The sequence below is a fragment of the Haliotis asinina genome, chromosome 10, assembly GCF_037392515.1.
Source record: "Haliotis asinina isolate JCU_RB_2024 chromosome 10, JCU_Hal_asi_v2, whole genome shotgun sequence".
In the NCBI taxonomy this organism is placed as follows: domain Eukaryota; kingdom Metazoa; phylum Mollusca; class Gastropoda; order Lepetellida; family Haliotidae; genus Haliotis; species Haliotis asinina.
In genome coordinates, this window is record NC_090289.1 from 42,611,136 (window position 1) to 42,632,274 (window position 21,139).

General features: G+C 37.4%; 1 protein-coding gene across 28 annotated transcripts in view; it reads left to right on the top strand.

Moving 5' to 3' along the window:
* LOC137298960 (bromodomain adjacent to zinc finger domain protein 2B-like) overlaps window positions 1-21,139 on the top strand; it is a 99,626-nt gene that overhangs the window by 21,453 nt on the left and 57,034 nt on the right. For all 28 annotated transcript variants that reach the window (XM_067831388.1, XM_067831379.1, XM_067831380.1 and 25 more), the window contains exon 2: window positions 8,392-8,466. The gene's annotated coding sequence lies outside the window, so the exon portion shown is untranslated. The remainder of the gene's footprint in view (window positions 1-8,391; window positions 8,467-21,139) is intronic.

A 21,139-nucleotide genomic window follows, 5' to 3' on the forward strand; every position in this document is an offset into this window, starting at 1 on the left:
TTTGTCTAGCTCATCAAATCCTGTCTGTTTCCTTGTGTTAAGCTGTTGAGGATATAATATAAGTAATGTGTTATCAGTATGTGTGTTACATGCGTTTTAATCAAAGTATTGAATGCAAACCAGAGAGTGTTTGAGTGGGAGGTGAATTACTGACCATTGATTGTTTGACTTTGTTAACTGTCCAAACTGTTCTGTTAAACAACTGTTGTCAAGTTGGTGTTGTATGTTAAATAATTTTCCTTGTCAGCTCTGAGCCAGTGCATGGCCACAATCGTTTGATGATTCAACACTTCCTTGTTTTTCAAGGATTGTTGCCCATCCTACGAAATATCCTCTCAGCTACATTTTGAAACTGTCAGGTCACAGGTTGTCTTTGTTGCAGTAGACCACCAGGCCTGTCACAATTTATCAATACATTGATGCATCAATTACAACATGAGACTGTACTGTGTGTGATACATGTATACTTAGAGTTAAATCCTGTATCATTTCCAGGTGGAGTGCGGGTATGGTTTTACACTGCTCTGAGCAGTATTCCAGCAATATCACGACAAGGGACATCAGAAATGGACTTTACACACCCCACTGCCCCCTTAGGTTAGGAAGACCTCAGTACTATAGTGGACTAATAAGCTAAGCTTAATTATTTCCAAGAAGTGCATGACAAAATGGTGTTTGAGTTTGATACCCGTCCAGATCATTGATTCCTAATAAAGTACACCCGTGAAGGCTTTGGGGTAGAATAGGCCTTCAGCAACCCATGCTTGCCATAAAAGGCGACTATGCTTGTTGTAAGAAGCGACTAACGGGATTGGGTGGTCAGACTCGCTGACTTGGTTTACTTGACATGTCATCGGTTCCCAATTGCGCAGATCGATGCTCATGTTGTTGATCACTGGATTGTCTGGTCCAGACTCGATTATTTACAGACCGTCGCCATATAGCTGGAATATTGCTGAGTGCGACGTAAAACTACACTCACTCACTCACCCAATTGTGCAGATCGATGCTCATGTTGTTGATCACTGGATTGTCTGGTCCAGACTCGATTATTTACAGACTGCCGCCATATAGCTGTAATATTGCTGAGTGCGGCGTAAAACTAAACTCACCTAATAAAGTAAATGGAGGCCACTTACTTAGATGTCAGCATCCTTTGTCCTGTCTTTGACCACGCCCATCATTTTCACTGGATGACTTGACCTCAAAGGCTTCATAAATCTGATCATTTTTTTCATTGAGTCATTTTGCTTTAAATGCATTGTTAACGCTTGGAAAACGCAAAAAAAATATTGTTCACTTGAAGACTAGGATTGCCTCTGATAGGTAAAAAATAATCCTCATAGGTCACTCCATCACCGAGGTAACTCCGTCACTGACATCTGTTTGTGCACCAAAACTGAAGATACCTAATGGTTTGTCGAGGTTGACCCTGTAAATCTGTGTTGAAATTGTTTTTTAGCAACCCCTACTTGTCATGAAAAGGGTCAGGCCTCGCTGACTATTTTAACATTATATCCCAACTGCATATATTGATGCTCATGCTGTTGATCATTGATTGTCTGCTCCAGATTGATTATTTACAGACTGCTGCCATAAAGCTTGAATATTGCTGAGTGTGATGTAGAACTGAACTCTCACCATTTGTGGCGGTTGGAATATTTGTTGTACTTACAATTGTAATGCTTTTCATTAAGCTTAATTTGAAAATTTGAAAAAGACAGCGTGCCCTATGTTTTCTAACAAAAGATTTTTTTGAATTGCACTTATTTGTTTTGTTGTGAAAACTCATAAATCAACTGAAAGATTTTTAAGACTTATGAATTGGTACTGTTCGAGAGCCCAACGAGAACCTGAACGGAATCTTTATATGTTATGAGATCCATGAAATCAATAAAATGCTAAGATCCATAAAATCTATAAGGTCCTAAGATCCATAAGATCCATAATTATTGATCTGTTAACTTGGACAGATGCAGCGATAGACTTCATGTATCTGATAGTAATTGATGGTAAATGCTTTCAAATTCTCAAAAGGTTTGTTTCATCTGTTGATTGTTTAATCCAGCATAAGTATTCTTGTTATCAGAATGTTCCACTTAAAAATGTAATTTTTGAAATTGGTTTGGGATTTCATTATTGATCATCTTTGCTTGTTTAAATAGTGTCATCATTGACTTTTCTTGTTCTATCTACTTTCATATTTTCCGTCTTTTAAATATTCATGTCAAAGAGACAATTTTTTTGAAACAAATATAAATGTCTAATTTGTTGAAGTTTAAGTTTGTTTACATTTAAACATGTCAATATCATTTCATCTCAGTAAAGGGGAGGAGATGGGGTAGCATAGTGGTCAAAGTGTTCACTCGTTGCACTAAAGACCCAGGTTTGATTCCCCACATGGGGGCAATATTGGGAATCAGCATTAAACCAAACTCACTCACTCACTCACTTACTCAGTAATGGACATTCTTTACTTACAATGGAAATTGTGTGTAGGTGTTTGAGTGCTTTCCAATCAATCATTGTTTTCTTTTAGAGAAGAAGAGATTTTCAAGAAGAGATTTATTTTGCAATAGGATGTCTCCATGAGGATTCGGGATCATGTTGCATCCCTAGCTGTCCATGTCCAGTGACTTAATTCATTACATGTCATGCTGCAACGTCATTCATTGCTGCTCATGACATCTATCATATATTCAGTATACAGGCAGCTGTGGAATTAAGTCGCAAGGTCAAAGTCCAAGTCATTTAAATTTCAGACAGGTACAGTCAGCACCAAATACTTTGTAGATCATATGAAAACACCACAACATACCACAAATGATGCAGAGAGCAAAGTTCAGGCTCAAGGACTTATATTGTATGGCACAAGGGAGAGTGAAAATCTCTGCAAATTCTAAACATCTACTCTACATAAAACAATTCTCAGACCTAAGAGTGAGTCTGTTACCATAAACATATTACCCTGCTCTGGCTCTGACACAGAATTTAAATGCACGGAACTAATGAATTAACATGTATATGCCAAAATGAAAAATTATGAAGCTGTTACTCAGGTGTTCAAAAATCCCATTGCCTGATGCCTGTGACAAGTCAGTTTTCATTTTTGGCAATGACATTTTGGTGTCTTACGTGTCAGTGGGATATTAGATAATTACTACTTACTGTTTCCGACTGCAAATAAGCTTAGATTTCATTTCATATCTGATCAAAATGTAGCTATAAAATTTTGCAATGATAATAAAGCTGAGTTATCTTTTGTTGCTGTTTATCAGTAAACCTCATTTATTCAGTCCTGTAAACATCAACATCAAATTCCATGCTGATATATTCTATATAATTACATCATCATGATGATGTCATATAAATCAGGGAAAGTGGGAAATTCGTTACATTCTAAGAGGCCCTTGTCCTGTGGCAAGAGGGTTTTTAAAAAAATTATTGAACCCCTGCTGAGAGTGACTTGAAGAAACAATATCAACAATCAGTAGTACTAGGATAATTTGAAATGTGTTTGAAGCGCATTTTCTGGTGTCCCCCGACATGGTATTGCTGGAGTATTGCTAAAAGCGTTGTAAAACCAAACTCACTCACTCACTCACTCACTCACTCACTCACTCACTCACTCACTCACTCACTCACTCACTCACTCACTCACTCACTCACTCACTCATTAGGATACAATGACATGATACATCCAGATCCTATTTATCGCCTCTAACAACAAACATGGGTTGTTGAAGATCCAGTTTAATGTCATAAGCAGTAAACATGTAGATGTCTTCCTCAAGAAATTTAAAGGAGACTTGGTTGTCTGTTTTGCATTATGAATATGGGGTTCCCCAAAACAGAACTGATTCTCTGATTTTTTTTAGACAACTTTGTATAGGAAGGAAAATCAATGCTTAAGTGACATTTCATGATATTTCTTGTCCCATATGACAGAAAGAGTTGTTTTCTAGTTGTACATATTGACATATTTCATTCGTGTCAGAACTTGAACTTCCATCATGACAGTATGTTTTAAGGAGCAAGTCATTTATTACAGTGGAGGATGGGTGGATCTGGTTCTTTTCATGCACTAATGCACTTAAGCCTCCTTAATGCTTGACCTATTTTGGGATGACCCTCCCCATGCCCTTGTCATTTTTTTTCATTACACTCCCCAAAATGACAAAAATGCTTTATTTTTGTACAAAATGTCCATATTTCCATGAACCCTCCGAAATGTCTACCATTCTTTGCTACCCACCGCTGAAGGGTCTAATCTTTTGGGACCTCACCAGTTCTCGACTACAAGTCATCTTTTTCAAATGTAACACATTTATTTGTGAGCTCATCCCTATAATTGCCTGGAATGTGGGTATATTAGATGATTTAGTTGCTTATTATCCATTTCTCCAAGCTGTGTTCAAGTCGGCAGTTTCTCTGAATGAAGCATATTCTTTACTGATTCAAGGACTAATGTCTATACTATATCAATTTCTTTTCCAAGACATTGGAAATTTTATTGATAATCATTTTTCTTTCTCGATTTACTTTCAAAAAGGATTTTTTTTATCAAAGTTCCTTGTCTTTGAATTGTTAGATTACTGGAATACAATTACCTCACTAATCATATTGATCAACCTGAGTCTTGTAATAACCCTGATTTTTCCCTCAAATATGACATTAAACATTGATGAGAGCTGTCATCAAATCTGCCTTTTCATAACTCTCCCTTTGCATATGTTTCGACTAACTCGGACCAGAGATACATGCACTTGTTCCCATCATGCAACGTTTGCCGTCCATGACACTGCGGCAATGTTGATGAATCCTACAAAGCGTTATTTCTTTTGATGCCACGTTGCCAGTGCTGTCTTTTCTCTGATATTGAACGGAATGAAAATGTGGCTGTTTAGCTACAGATTTACGTACCTCCATTTGCAGAGCTGGTACGAAACGCGTGTCATGTTATTGGCAAATCAATATTGTGGAAGTCCCTTTCATTGTGATCTTCTACCTCTAGTTATCATTGCAAGCTTAGTGCCAAGTCACTTCTCTCTGCTTGTCATTGTCTCCTGGGTTGTTCTTTTTCTGTTTTTCATGTAAGGGTGACATCAAATATGCAGTAAGATGGACAGGAAAGATTTGCTGTATTCTGTGTGTGCAGCTTTCAGCTCTGCTTATACATGTAACACTTTCCTCACTGCTTGTCAGAACAACTGCAGTGAATTATGTTTGTATCATTGTGTATTGTCAGAGGTGACTTTTCTGGTTTTGTAAATGGGTTTTGTTTGTGTGAGTGTAGAGGTTTAAATTGCCTCAATCTGAGATGTAGACTTGAAAAGCTCATCTGAATTATTTGTGTTTGTCATTGTGAATTGTCATTGCTGAATTTTATGTTTTTGGAATCAGGCTGTGTTTATATCGATGGAAAAGGTTTGGATTATATTGATACAAGATTTAGTTCCTTACCAGAACAATTGCAGAGAATTAGATTTGTATTTGTTGTAGTTAAATTTTTTTGTTTTGGAAACAAGTTTGTGTCAAAATTGACTTTAAGTTACTTAGATACAAGGTGTGAAGAGGACATTTTCCAGAATTGCACAGAATTAGATTGTGTATTATACATTATTTCATTTGTGACAAAAAATTTTAATTTACCTGAAGGTATGGGATGTAGATCTGATGAAAGGAAGAAAATGAAATAGTTTTCTGTTGGTCTTATGGAGTGTCAGCATTGTACAGGCTCTTCACCTTGTTGATTGAACATGTTATACAGACATGAGTTAACTGCTACCAATGAATCAGAGTCCTGATTTTGACATGTTTCCCTTAGAACGTTGCAATTATGACATTTATCAGTGTCAATCACTACAAAGATGTGCTGTGTTCTCAGAGCATTAAGAACGCACTGTAATGATGTAAGATGGAGAAAATGGTTTATAAATAATAAATTCAAGCTACTGAGGATTTTTTCTTGTTTTTCCCCCAGTAAAATGGTGACAGAGGAAGTGACACGCTTTGGAGTTATTCAGGCCAACAATTCCAGTAGATATAATTAAAAATTACATGTTATGGAGGAATATTTGTCCCAAAAAATTGTTCACATACAATACAAGATGGCCAAATAAGCGCTAAAGCGGGAGGACATTTTGAAATGAGATGAAATTAAAGCCTTTATCCTGATGTGATTTAGTAATGATAAGGAGAATATTGCTATTAGGTCTTGAGCCTTTTATATGAGACTGGATGATAGTTATGTAAAGTAGACGATTGCCAGTGGACTAGCACTTCACACTAGATCTTGGAGATGTATGATCCCAGTCTTAGAAACTGTGAGGAGTCATATACAACAATTGCATTGGGACCCGATTGTTCTTGTTCAAACCCCAGGTCAATAAGATGTTTTTTTTGAAGGGGTACACCTCATGGTCTTTTGGACCAGTGAAGATCCAGGCTAGAATTGATCTTCAGTAATCCATGCTTGGCTACTAGTGTGATCGGGTGGTCAGGCTTAATAGTTGGTTGACAGATGCCATAGAATCCCAATTGCGTAGATTGATCTTCATGCTGTTGACCATTCTCCACACTTTGCATCACTCTTGGGTTTGCATCCAACATCAAGATAACATAATTGCACTTTAATACTTAGGGCAGTGGGTAGCCTTGTGGTTAAAGTGCCTGCTTGCCACCAGGGTTCAATTCTCCACATGGACACAATGTGTGAAACCCATTCCTGGTGTTCCCTCATTCGGAATATTGCTGAGAGCATCATAAAACTAAACTTAAATACTGTTCATTTCAAACTTGGAAACCTGACTACACAACTGTATCGGCTTCATTGTGACAGCTGAAAGGTAGTGATACACACTTAATGAAGAATATAGAGTTTCATTGCTCGAGATTTTTAAAAATCATGAAACGTATTAACAAAACATCCTATTGTTTGGAGGTGTTAAGATGTGGCTGATCTTAATGATGTGTTTTCAATATCAGACATTGGTAACAATACAGGAGTATCTAAAATAGTTGGTATGGGTGAGTGGTTGATGTGGATGAGGGGCCACATACCCAGTGTCGTAGCTCACCTTAACAAATGTCCATGTCCATTTGTCCCAGTCTTGTTTTTTTATGTTCATCAGTCTTTCAATCTTTTTAAAAATATAAGGAATGCAAAACTGAGTCTGGCAGGGATTCATGAATCATTGCTGGTAATGGTAAGAAGCCAAAAGAATTTGTTTTATGAGCCAAAATATAATCAGTATTTAAAATAATACTTGAGATCATTCAGTTGCTATTGTTGAATATATGAGTTTGTGATATGGTCAATGAAATTACCAGATGCAACGATTCAGGTGATTCATACGTAGTAACTCCTTATTTTTCATAAAAATCTAAAATCAGAGCAAAAATAATAGTCTGTACCATTTGTGTTCTTTTTTAGTGGAAAATGTTTAAACTATGACTAATGTGTATAGCCTTAGGAAACATTAGCAATTGTGTTGAATCAATAATGTGTCAGATGGTTGATGACGACCATTATGGCGACAGTTAGACCAGGGATGGAGTCCTATATATCGTGAAGTACTTCATCATGTGTCATTTGAGCATTTCACTAAAATTTGAATGCAGCTCGTGAACATAACAGTCTTCATCCATCCAGTGTGCTTGCATTGTGGATCAAGGCTAAAGACCTAACCATTATACTTGTATTACATTACATTTTCATTTAGGGAATAGGGAATTGCATTTTTGGGAATAATGAAATGTTTGCCTGCTAGGAAGTACATCTCTTGGTGTTTCATTAAAATTTGCTCCAGTTTTCTTATAATGCAAGAGACAAAATTATGAAACCATTACGTGAAATTTCATTTGTACAAAAAAATGTTTTTTTTTGTTTATGAGTATTGCATTTGTTTATGATCATTAAAACATTGACAGTGGTGCTGTGATTTTTGTCCAGTCATCATGATTTGATGTCACATGTCACATTTTGAGAGTGTTAGTTACGAATGTTCTTGAATGGGGTTGAATAACTGTAAGGAAACATGATTTCAAAAAGCAGGAAAAGCTCAGTTAAATCGCTTCAGAAGGGACTTGTATGAACTATTCTCTATAGAATAAATATACAGTTTGGTCAGTTTGTTGCTAATCGTGAAACTGATATGACGAGAACCCTCAAGTGAATGTCTTATCAGACAAACTGAACACAATTATGCACAATCAGCAGAAATGCATTTGAAGTGTAAGCAGTAGCGAGAACATTTTTCTCCAAGGTTAAATTAGGCATTGTCTGCATTTGCTATAAAGTGATGCCAGAGCTTATATGAAATTTGAATGTAACAAAATGTTCATAGTGGATGATGATGAATTCTTATGTATAGTTTCATTCCTTTGCAGATGAATGTTCAAATCAATTACGGAAAGTAAAGTCCCTCTGTCTGCATCAACCGTAGGAGCTATTGTGCCCCCCAGGTAAGTGACCTTGACATTTTGAAAACACCTTTTTAATGGATATGAGCACAACTTTACATCTCACATGCCAGGTGACATGTATGTGGGTGTGATAAACGGCGGCGGAGTAGCTTGTCATCCCAAGACACATATTTGATTCTTTACATGGGTTCAATGTGAAGCCCATTTCTTGTTTCCCTTGACATGATATTGAAGGAATATTGCCTGAAGTGGTGTTAGAACTGGCATGCAGCATGATTGTTAGAGGTGACTAACAGGATTGGTTGGTCAGGCTTGCTGACTTGGCTGAGACATGTCATTGTATCCCATCTCATTAGATGATACTGATGCTGTTGATCACTGGATTGTATTCCAGACATGGCTATTTTTGACCGCCAAACTAAAGCTTGAATATTGCTAAGTGCAGCTTTGGACAACAAATATACGAACAAGCATTAAACCGGACAAAAAAACTCATCTTCAAATCCGGAACCCATGCTTAATTAGGCGGAGATTTACCTGAGGAACGTGTTTCTGAAGCTCTGTTTGCTGGCAATATGTAGTATCTTTGTACATCGACTCATCAAGCCTGATGAGCAGGTATTGGATGAGGCCCTGATTATGTTGCTAGCTGACAAACATCGGATGATGCCAGTGTAACACATAGCAGTGATCTATGCATTGATTCCTTAAAAGCTTTATGGCAATAGAGTGCAATGGTGATGATAGCTTTTTTCTGCGTCTCTTTGGATGTGGATAGCTTTTACGATACACAGCATCTCATATTCTCCTGTTTGTGTTCATGGCAAAACATTGGTATTTCTCAATGTCTACTTTCAAGTTGAAGACACAGTGCATCCCGAGATATGTATAGCATCTTTTGTTCCGATGCAGCATTGTACATTTAACTTTGGATAGTGCATTGTATTGTTTATTTATGAACTGGAGATGTTGATGTTGAAGAAGGTTTTGGATTGATAGGTTTTGTCAAACTTCTGTTAATAATGTGAATATTGATGTAGTGTTAATGGATGTCAAATTAATTTCTGTCAGATTGATGGTGACTTTCAGGTATTTCAACAATTCATATTTACTACTCACATGGAAACAGATGTTCAGGAATGGGAGACTTCCGTATTGATTAAATCTAAACTGTTCAGTTGTTTTCAATAAGTTGTGACAAAAATTATTGGAATTTATACATCACTGTTTTACCTGATTTCATCCCAGATATGGCATTCTATAACTTAATGTAGGGGCGAAGGGGTAACCTAGTGGTTAAGGCGTTCAGTCATCACGTCAACGACCAGGGTTTGATTCCCACATCAGTATGATGTGAGAAGCCCATTTCTGGTGTCCACCACCTTCATATTGCTAAAATGGTAAAAAACTAAACTTGATTACGTATAAATGTAGAATAGTATATTTTAGATTGTACATGTTATTTTAAATATACGGAGAATGCAATTTTCTGCCCATTTTATTTCAAAATTGCCCCCAAACCATAGTTTCATGATACAATGTTGAGGTTTCTGCTGTAAATAGATTTTCCTGTTGTCGTCCCTGAATATAAGACGTCTGTATTCTTTTAAGTAATTCGCCAACTGTGTTGGTTATTGTTGGTTTCCAGTATATGTAGTGGTATCACATAAGTAAAAATACTGGACTGAGTTATTAACTGCAGCATGGAACGACCCTATCCTGGATCTAGGCTTGGGACTTGAGACCCACAGTTACTACTGAGGGGCCTCTGTATTGGAAAAATGACAAAGTGAATCCCTGATGTAGTTTGAAAGAAATGCAGTGTCTATGTGTGTTTGTGCTATTGTAATTATGTAGGAGGAAACACTGCCTTCTCTGTGAGTGGAGATGGGAGCCCAGTGTCAGGGATATTGAGGACTTCAGAACCCAGGTCATGTAATAAAGTACAAGCTGATCTGTATACTTAAGCACACTTCTGGGCTGGGAGGCACACAAGCTGTCAGAATAGGAGGAATTGTTATGGTGTGTGACTGCACAAGTTACCACTTGTTGTTTTCAGTTTGAGGACCTGTCTTGGTGACATTTTGCATTGGAGGATATTAGAGCTGGCTGACAATATAGCTCATGCAGACATATAATCATATCTTAATGTTTACCAATTATCAAAAAAAGTTGGACAAGCTCAAACAGATTGATAATCATATCTAAAAAGTAATCAGTTATAAAAGCTTGACAAGCTCATAGAGATGGATAATCATATCTAAAAATTAATCAGTTATCAATAAAAGTTTGACAAGCTCATACAGATGGATAATCATATCTAAAAGTTAATCAGTTATCAATAAAAGCTTGACAAGCTCATAGAGATGGATAATCATATCTAAAAATTAATCAGTTATCAATAAAAGTTTGACAAGCTCATACAGATGGATAATCATATCTAAAAGTTAATCAGTTATCAATAAAAGCTTGACAAGCTCATAGAGATGGATAGTCATATCTAAAAATTAATCAGTTATCGATAAAAGTTTGACAAGCTCATACAGATGGATAATCATATCTAAAAGTTAATCAGTTATCAATAAAAGCTTGACAAGCTCATAGAGATGGATAGTCATATCTAAAAATTAATCAGTTATCAATAAAAGTTTGACAAGCTCATACAGATGGATAATCGTATCTAAATATTTATCAATTACCAATAAAAGTTTGACAAGCTCATACAGATGGATAATCATATCTAAATATTGATAAGTTACCAATAAAAGTTCATAGAGATGGACAATAGTAACTAAATGTCAATTATCGGTAATATTTGGAGAAATACATTTGAACAAAAACGAAAAAAAGTCCCAAGTTATTTCACATCATTGTTGAGGAGTGACATTCCTTCATGGATTACTACGAAAAACAATATCCTGGAGTCACCTTCGAAGTAGCCTCTTAGTGATATAATGTCTGCATATTATTTGTGTATACTAATGTTTTGTATTACCATAATAGTTAAAGTATGATATTATCAGTGAGATAGTTTTCATGTCGATACTTGATAATTCTTCCCTGCAACGATATGTCCGATTATCAATAATTGTACCTAGCTATATATGTAATTCAAGGTGTGAAGGACTATGAGATAAGCATTGTTTGATGTATGGTTTAGGTGTATGTATGGGCTGACGTAACAATAGAGCTCATGTTGTGTTGGAAGAGGTGGTTGTGGCCAAGTGGTTAAAGCGTTTGCTTGTTATACTTAAGACTTTATTGATTCCCCTCATGAGTACAATGTGTGAAGCCCATTTCAGGTGTTCCCCTGCCATGATATTTCTTGATCATTGCTAAAAGTGTTGTAAAACTGACTGACTGACTGACTGACTGACTAAATGACTCACTCACTCACTCACTCACTAGGATACAATGACATGATACATCCAGATCCTATTTATCGCCTCTAACAACAAACATGGGTTGTTGAAGATCCAGTTTAATGTCATAAACAGTAAACATGTAGATGTCTCACTCACTCACTCACTCACTCACTCACTCACTCACTCACTCACTCAACAGTCATAAACCAGCAGTTTTCAATGTGGCATTTAACCCAACTTGTTTGCTCACTCCTTGATACTGCCTCTAGAAATGACTAAAATTGCCCATCTTTCTGGACACTTGTTCGGGAAACTGTTACAAACAACAGTAAGAGTCCTACCATAGTCATCTTCATCAGCTCCACCATAGTTGACACTAACATTTGACAGGATAGGTTTATGATATTTTATTGATTAAGTGTACGGAGTGTGTTGTTGCTGATGATCACCTCGATCGGAAATAATGACAGCAACTGAGGCCTGAACATATTTATCTGTCCTATGCATATGGCCATTGATTACCAGGTCATTACTGATTCATAAAGCTGTAGACATGACTTACCACTCACTGTCCGTTTAGGAATTTAACGTGGTGTGGAAGTGGCTATCTTAGAGGTATAGGCTTACTGTATTGTCGAGTTCAACTAGTTCATGTAATTTGACCATCAAGAGAATGAGAATTCGAAATGAGGACTTCCTTATCTGTTTTAGTGTTGCAAGAAAGAATGAGAATGAGGAATTTCTTGTTTGTGTTGAAAATGAAAATAGGAAATGCAAATGAGGAATTTCTTGTTTGTGTTGAAATTGAGAATGGGGATCAGGAATGAGGAATTTCTTGTCTGTGTTGAAATTGAGAATGGCAATCGGGAATGAGGAATTTCTTGTCTGTTGAAATTGAGAATGGTGATGTGGAATGAGGAATTTCTTGTCTGTGGACCTTGGGTCAAGGACACAGATTTGTGCATCAGCAGGGAATGAGGATTGGGAATGAAGATTTGTTAATGTTACAAGGCAGAATTGCTATTTCGGTGAGAGGAGGACGATTGGGGAAAATATTTGCAGTCTCTCAATATTACAAGAATGGGATTGAGAGAATGTACTTACTGTGTTAGTTAATGTCAAAAAGAGAATGTTTCATTTATCAATGAGAGTGAGGAATGAGAATGATGACTAGCTGTGTCGGTTAATGTTACGAGAGAGAAATTCTCTCATGATCAGAGAATGATGATTGGCAGAATGAATATTACTGTACCTGTCGTCTTGAGAAACTGAGAATAGTAAGAATGAAGGTTTGCTGTCTCGGTTAGTGTTAAAAAGAGAATTGGTATTATCAAAACTGAATGAGGAGTGAGTAAACAAGATTTGCCATGTCTGTTAATGTTATGAGAGAGAAATGTTAACACTGAGAGAATAAGGACAGAGAATGACCATTTGCTGTGTCAGTGCAAACAATAATTATCAAGAGAACATGAGGATCCAGAGAATGGAGAATTGATATCTGTTAATTTTGCAAGTCATTCAAAAGAACATGTTTGTGAGATAGTTAATATTGATTATTTTGAAGAGTATTCTTGAATTTCTTATTATGATATGTAGATGAGGTTTGTTTTTGTGTAGTATCTGAAATATGGAATAGTATGGAAATGGTGTTATATGTCCGGAGTCATGTTTAATCAGTTTAAAGCCTAACTCGCTTGTAAAGTAGCAAACAGCTAAAATCATCAGTTGTTAGGAGGCAATAGGGTAGCCTTGTGGTTAAAGCCTTTGCGTGTCACACTGAAAACCCAGGTTTGACTTCCCTCATAGGTACAATGTGTGAAGCCCATATTTGGTGTTCCCATCACAATATTGCTGGAAAATTGCTGAAAGCAGAAATCAGTTATGGCTGCTTGTCCCTCCTGCGTCTTGGCATAATTACCTTGAAAATATGTAAAGTGAACTGAAATTTTTCTCAACAGAATATGGTAAGATATGTCGTAGGTGTTAAGATACTGGAAGCTACAGTGTAAATTATTTATTATGTTTAAGTGCATTTGAACTTTCATGAAGAATTTGTTCATTTGTTCAAGAATGAGTTCATTTTGTGGTCAGCGTGATGTGACAGAAATGCAGGGTTAATTCTCTTTCTGGTATATTGCATGGTGTCTGTGTATAGGGGCCCCACCCCCTTACACCATGGGACAGGATTTGTGTGAGAGTAAGCACTTAGTGTTTTCGTTTGAAGAAAACATGTATGATTGACATGAAGAAATGCTGAGAAATACCTAATGTCAGTGAGAAAGATGGTTGTGTTAGCTATTGGTTGATGTCTACGTCTGTATAGGGTTTGGGTGGCCTGGATGATGTGCCACAATTAGTTGTGCAGAGTTATGTCCCTTGATTTTATCAGGCTCATGGGTTTGAATCTCATTGTGTGGTATCCATGGCTTCTTTAGCACTAAAGTACCACTCGTGGTTTTCGTGAGAGTTGCAATATAGTTAATGCTGATAGTGCTATAGTTAATGAGTTAGTGAATGAAAGAGTTAGTTTTATGGTGTTTGTAGCAGTATTCCAGAATTATTATGGGATGGGACATCAGAAACGGGCTTCACACACAGTACCCAACAGGATAATCAATTGGCGTGACCGGCAAATGCTTTAACCGCTGAGCTACACTACTATTTCAGTATAGTTAATGTGCCAACCCAGGTAAACTTTTTTCACATGAAGGAATCCGTTGACTTTATTTGTGTAGTATATAGAGGTCTCTAGGATTATGAAACCTGAGTATTGTAAACAAATTGCAGTAAGATACTGCTCATTTCTATTGTCTTAAAAACTCTTAGAAGATAATACTTTCCTTAGAGATTTTTCATGTATATTTGTATTGTTTTTTGGAACAGACTTTTTATGAAAAGATCAATTCTGCTGAATAATTGAATATATATGATAACCTATCAGGTCAGAAGATGTTTTTGGAAGTTTTAGTATGCTATGTAGATTTATATTAAAACTATTATTTTCATCCCTCACAGGGCTCTTGTCTGACAGAGAATGCACATTTGTGGCAGCGGATGATAAAGAATGTCTATTGCCATAATGTTGTGAAAGCCCATGCTAATGCGTTTCACATTAAGTGGTGTTGGTTGTAGAAAGCGATTTTCTTTTGGGGAATTGTTTGGTTCGCCATGCCCAGTGACTTTGTTTGAATAATTGTGTGTTTAAATGACAGTTGCAATGGCAAAGGTTGTTAAAGCGCCCTGGCTGCTTCATTGCTGGATGAAGTGAAGCATTATGGGAAAAGTTGGCTGGCTGAAAAATGTGCTGCTAGGAAAATGATTCTCACTCATGAAATTGTCACAATGCATTGAAACTGTGACAATATTTATATGTAAGAACTACTAGGGTTCCACCAAAAATATTTCAGTATGAATTAAACAGCCAAAATGCATTTATGCAAATATCAAATTTTTATTCCATGTGATGGTTAATACTGTAGCATTTAATGGTAAACATTCCATTTAATGATCAGATTGTGAGTGATTTTATTAGAATGATAGAAGTGTCCATTATCAGTTGTCGAGAAGATATGTGCATGCCGACATGGTCTTTTACTGCATGGGTGAGGGGCATAAGAGAGCAAGGGAGATGTGGGTAGGGTTGCATTCCAGCTTGGGTGGCAGGAGTAGGTAATCTGGGTAGAAATGTATAGGTGATGAGTTATGAGAGCATGAGTGATGGGGGTAGCACATGGATTATAGGTTCGGAGAGCATAGGTGATGAAGGTAGGCGAGAATAGTGATAAGGATGGAGAGTATGAGAGCAGCAGTGATGAGGATAAGAAGGCATTGGTGATGAGGGTAGGAGAGCATAGGGGATATAAGGGTAGGAGAACATAAGTGATGACGTTAGGAGAACATAAGTGATGAGGGTAGGAAGGCATGGGTGATGAGGGTAGGAGAGCATTGGTGATGAAGGTGAAGAAGCATGAGAGCATGGGTTATGGTGGTAGTAAAGCATATGTGATAAGGGTAGAAAAGCATAGGAGCTTAGAAAGGCATAGTGATGAGGGTAGGAAAGCATAGAGTATTAAGGCTAGGTAGCATAGATGATGGGGTAGGAGAGTGTAGGTGATAAAGGTATGAAAGCATGGATGACAGGGTAGGAGAGCATAGGCGATGAAGATAAGAAAACATGAGTGGCGGGATATCAGACCTTTTTAAATGAGGGACAGAGCATGAATTGCTGAGCATTGTGTACTGCCCAGCAGTGAGATATAGCATCCTTGACAAGCTGGAGTCAGTGACAGACCGACCTGACAGAGCCACCAGAAGAGAGGACTGACTTGCCTCTGCATAGTTAATCAGTATATGTGACCCACATTGAGATACAACTCTGTAGTGCCTATGATCAATGTTCAGTAATGTGTTGCTTTAGCTACAAAACTAGTCGAGCAAACAGCCCCAAGTATCGATGCTTTCCGTCTCGCTATTTTTATACCCTCGCTTTTCTTTGTAAGGCTAATTGTCATAGAGCAGCCTCACTCAGTCCATGTTAAACAGGAAATGAATTTAGCTGCACATTGCAGAGATCGACATTTTTGCTTTGAATGGAGTGGGATGGAATTGTCTGGCTAGCATCTCATTCTGACAAGGAACCATGTATCAAATTTGTATCAGTGGGGGGAGAGGATCGGACCGTATACACTGTCGTGAACTCAAAATCAATTCGGATGCTTGGACCTTATGTAACTTGTCATCATTTAAAAGAATGCATGTAAACCTCTTACGAGATGGATTGAAAAGCTGTGACATTATTGAAATCACATTTGTTTGTGGAAATATATGACAATAAAATAACTGTGCTCACTCTTGGGATGAAACTTGCAGCTTAATCATGTGAGGTGTATATTTTTAGGATTAGTTTAAGTGCTTACCAGAAGGATACTTTCTTTATCTGAGATGTAAAAAGTATTTTTGCTAAACATGATTTATTTTATGGAAGAAAAACAACACAAGCAGCATTCGGTCTTGAGGACTAGAAGACCTCAGGGAACCATTGAAATTACTCAGTGATGGTATGATTTTATTTTGCAGGATGCAGGGGTTAAAAATGCCATTACCTAATCCAGGGGATATGTCCCTTGTCTCTTTAGGCAGTGAGATACTGCTATCTTATTTGTCTGTGATCTCCTAGATAATTTCTGCTTATGGTTTCAGATTGCATATAAACTTAGATTTCATTCCATATCTGCTCAAAATGTAGCTATTAAATTTCACAATGATACTGGAGTAGAGTTATATTTCTTTGCTATTTATCACTTCTCAGTAAATAGTCCAATAAACATTAACATCAAGTTCCATGTTGATTTATTCTTTCATAATTACACCATCATGATTATGTCATAAAAATCAGGGCAAGTGGAAAGTCAGGACAAGTTACTGTCTTACTTTCTTGCTCTTCTTGCCCTGTGGCAAGTGGTTTTTTTTAAAAAAAAATTAACCCCTGTTGATGGTTCATCTATTTTTCTGTATAAATGTGGTGACCTCTCCAGTTCAGCCATAGGAAACCATATGATTTTATTCAGTGTAGATGATAAAAATATGTTAATCCAGTTGACTACTCTTCTGAAGTATGCAGTCAGCATTAAAGAAAATGTTTTGTCATCAAAGATCTTGCATTTAGAGTATCTTCGTTTGATTTAATACGGATTAGGATTAGTCAAGAGAGCAAATTCAGATAACTGTATTGATAAGTTTGAGTCGAGTAGTTATCACACTGATTAGAAGAGAATGTTTTGTTGACTAACAGACAGTTGTTATGTGTTTGCCTATTATCCGTGTATTAGTGAAAACAATTAACTGATGGTCTGTAAAACATTCTGCATGAATATCCAGCCAATCAAATAATTATTTTCACTCACTCACTCATTCACTCACTCACTCACTCACTCACTCACTCACTCACTCACTCACTCACTCAAGTGATTTATGATGATTTCTTCCTAATGGAATTTTAACACTGGGGCCCCGGTGGTGATTCTATTAAATGATCCCTAGAACACCAGATGGAGTGGTAAAGCATGTTAATTTGGTCGATTATGTGCCCTTTCCCTGACTGTGGTTCGCTGCTCACAAGATCTATCATTGGATCGTCTGGTCCAGGGTGAATTGTTCAGGGGTCTCTATCTCACAGCTTGAAGGTTGCCAAGTGCGGTGTTAGTGTTTTCAGGATGGTACACTGAGCAGTAATGTTCAGTTAGATATTGTCAAGATTGCCAACAAAGTAACAGAAAATCAATACGATCATGGTTACCGACTTCCACGAACAATATCAGGGAACTTATGGTAAAACAATTAGATCGACGACTGTATTAGTGTCCCACTTTTGGCGATGAGGAATATCATCTGATTCTTTCAGCCGGAACCCTGTGCCAACAATGTGAAAGACTTGAGCATCAAATAATAATGGTAGCATGTTGTTGTGGATCAATAGTGAAATGAATTCACTTACATCACTGAAAATAGCCTTGTAGCATTTACATCTAATGACACACAAACATGTATCAATAAGGTTTGCTTGCTTTTGACAGTCACTTGAAGCTTGTACGAAAATATTGGCATTAACATGATTACTTTTATAAGCTTTTAGTATGGAACAAGAAGATTGTAGAGAAGTAAATACTCCCAGAATTGTCCTAACAGTGCTAAATCACCAACATAGATAACAGCCGATCCAAGCCCAGTGAGAAGCAACTGGGACGAGCTGCAGCCATTGAGACAGAGAAAGAAATCTATAAGCTGGGAGCAGATCCTTTCATTAATTTATACATGCTAGCCGTCTTCGGATACATTGCTGGCCATGACTAGCTCGTCGAGGGCTTCCTCGTCTCAAAAGCCATCCGATATGTTGCGATCAGCTGCACGCTAGGTCACATGATCACTACTCTTCCTATGACTGTCCAGACCTCAATATGGCTGGTGTATTTTCAACAGTCGACATTCAAAAACACAGTCATGGTAATCCAGATTAAGTGAATAGACTGGAGTCTGGGTCTTCTTTATCCAGCTTATTCTTTCTTAATTGCATATGCATGAATTATCTTACTGATTACATTGTTAAAAACAATGGCTGTTGTTTTTTTTTTAGTTGCGTAATTAAGCTGGGAGATACAGGTTGTATCACACACTTTGTTGCTCAGTCAAGTTGCAAAGTGTGAAGAATCTTGACTGTTATTGGTGTACTGTGTATAGTCAATGTAGTCATGCTATTATGATGTTAGGGAAGGTTGGATTCATGACGTAAGTGTGGACAAGCTTGTTTAATCCATATATAAACAACTCCCAGTCGTTTTCTATATATGCCATGGTGACGATTTCTTCTGTTTCCAGTGCAAAAACTTTGTTAAATCCATGTTTTATTAACCAGTGATCATAATCTGCATTATTCGCATTGCACAGTGGTTACATTCCACACTGCTTCAAGAGCTGAACACAAGTTTGTTTGAATTAATGTATAGATAATCATCAGTCATTTTCCACAGTGATCATAATCCACACAAGTAGTCGAAATCCATAGTTTACAGTGATTATATCTCACGCAAGTCATGTTCCACAATGCATATATTCCCTTGAAGTCATATTCTTCATTGGTCATATTCTCTTGAAGTCATATTCTGCAGTGGTCATATCCCATGGATGTCATATGCCACAATGATCACATTTCCCTTGAAGTCTTATTCTTCAGTGGTCCTATCTCATGGAAATCATTTTCCACAGTTATCACATCTCTTGGATGTCATATTCCACAATGATCATCTTCCCTTGAAGTCATATTTCATAGTCATCACATCCCATAGAAATGATATCCCATCGATGTCACATTCCACAGTGATCATATCCAACAGATGTCACATTCCACAGTGATCATATCCAACAGATGTCACATTCCACAGTGATCATATCCAACAGATGTCATATTCTACAGTAATCATATCCATGGATGTCATATTCCACAGTAGTCGTATCCCACAGAAGTCATATTTCATATCATGATCCAGAGAACATGATCCGAGTGGTAAAAATCACAGTAACACAGGACCTGAAACTAATGATGTCGATAAATATGAAAGTTTCAAAGTTGGATGTCAAAATTTATGAGCTAGTGGTTCATTAACATGCACATCATGCTTTTGAAATCATGACAGTGTAGGAAGTTCAGCTAGTTTAATGGCCCATCTCCGGGGCAGGGGTTGTACATGTTTCTCAGTGATATGGTTTCAATACAGAATATCCTGCTAGATACTCACAGGACGTAAAATTATGGATACCTGCCAGGTTGGCACCAGATTGCTTAGTTGGATAGGTTACAGCTACATACATGCTTGTCATTTACTCGGAGCTTGATGTACATACTGTTGGATGGGCAGGAACTGCTTATACAACATCCAGCTCTAGCTGTTGAATGAAAATGGAAAGTATTTCTCATGGGTAACTGAACTTGTGTCAACCTCCTATATTAGTAGAAATAGAAATTGTACTTAGGAAGTTAGTGGTTGTTTTAGACTAACACTTAGTCCCTGAATATGTGATGTTTGTAGAAACAAGTCAGTCCATTTAACATGAAAAGGAACCCCAGTGAGTAACAAATTCCCAGAGCCTGGTTAAATCTAGACTTCATTTGAGGATTTTTGCATTGCAGGGAGGTCTTTGTAGTAGGGTTATTTTTGTGACTGTTTTGGATGTTATTATTTTGCTGGAGTTTTACTGAAAGTGTTGTTTAATCTCACTCACCTGAGGCAGTGTCGGCAATGTTCCATGTATCACAGCCTGGACTGGGTAATATGAACAATGAATCATGCAGTTGGGGTACAGTGACACCCAATCAACCAGTAGCATTATGGCACCTGATATTCATTTTAGTCACCTGTTATTGATTAACACTGAGCTCTTGGGACCTGTTCTGCCATGTAACTAGTGTGATGAGTCTTAGATGAGTAAGACTGCTGTGGCCCAGTGTATCAAGTGTAGCCTCGAGAGGGATGAAGGATCAGTGGTTTGATCTCTCAGTGGAGGGTCAGTGGTTTTGATCTCTCGGTGAAAGGTCAGCAGTTTTGATCTCTCAGTGTAGTGTTAGCGTTTTGATCTCTCAGTGGCAGGTGAATGGTTTGATCTCTCAGTGAAGGTTAGTTGTTTGACCTCTCAGTGGCAGGTGAGTAGTTTGATCTCTCAGTGGCAGGTGAATGGTTTGATCTCTCAGTGAAGGTTAGTGGTTTGACCTCTCAGTGGCAGGTGAGTAGTTTGATCTCTCAGTGGCAGGTGAGTGGTTTGATATCTCAGTGAAGGTTAGTGGTTTCATCTCTCAGTGG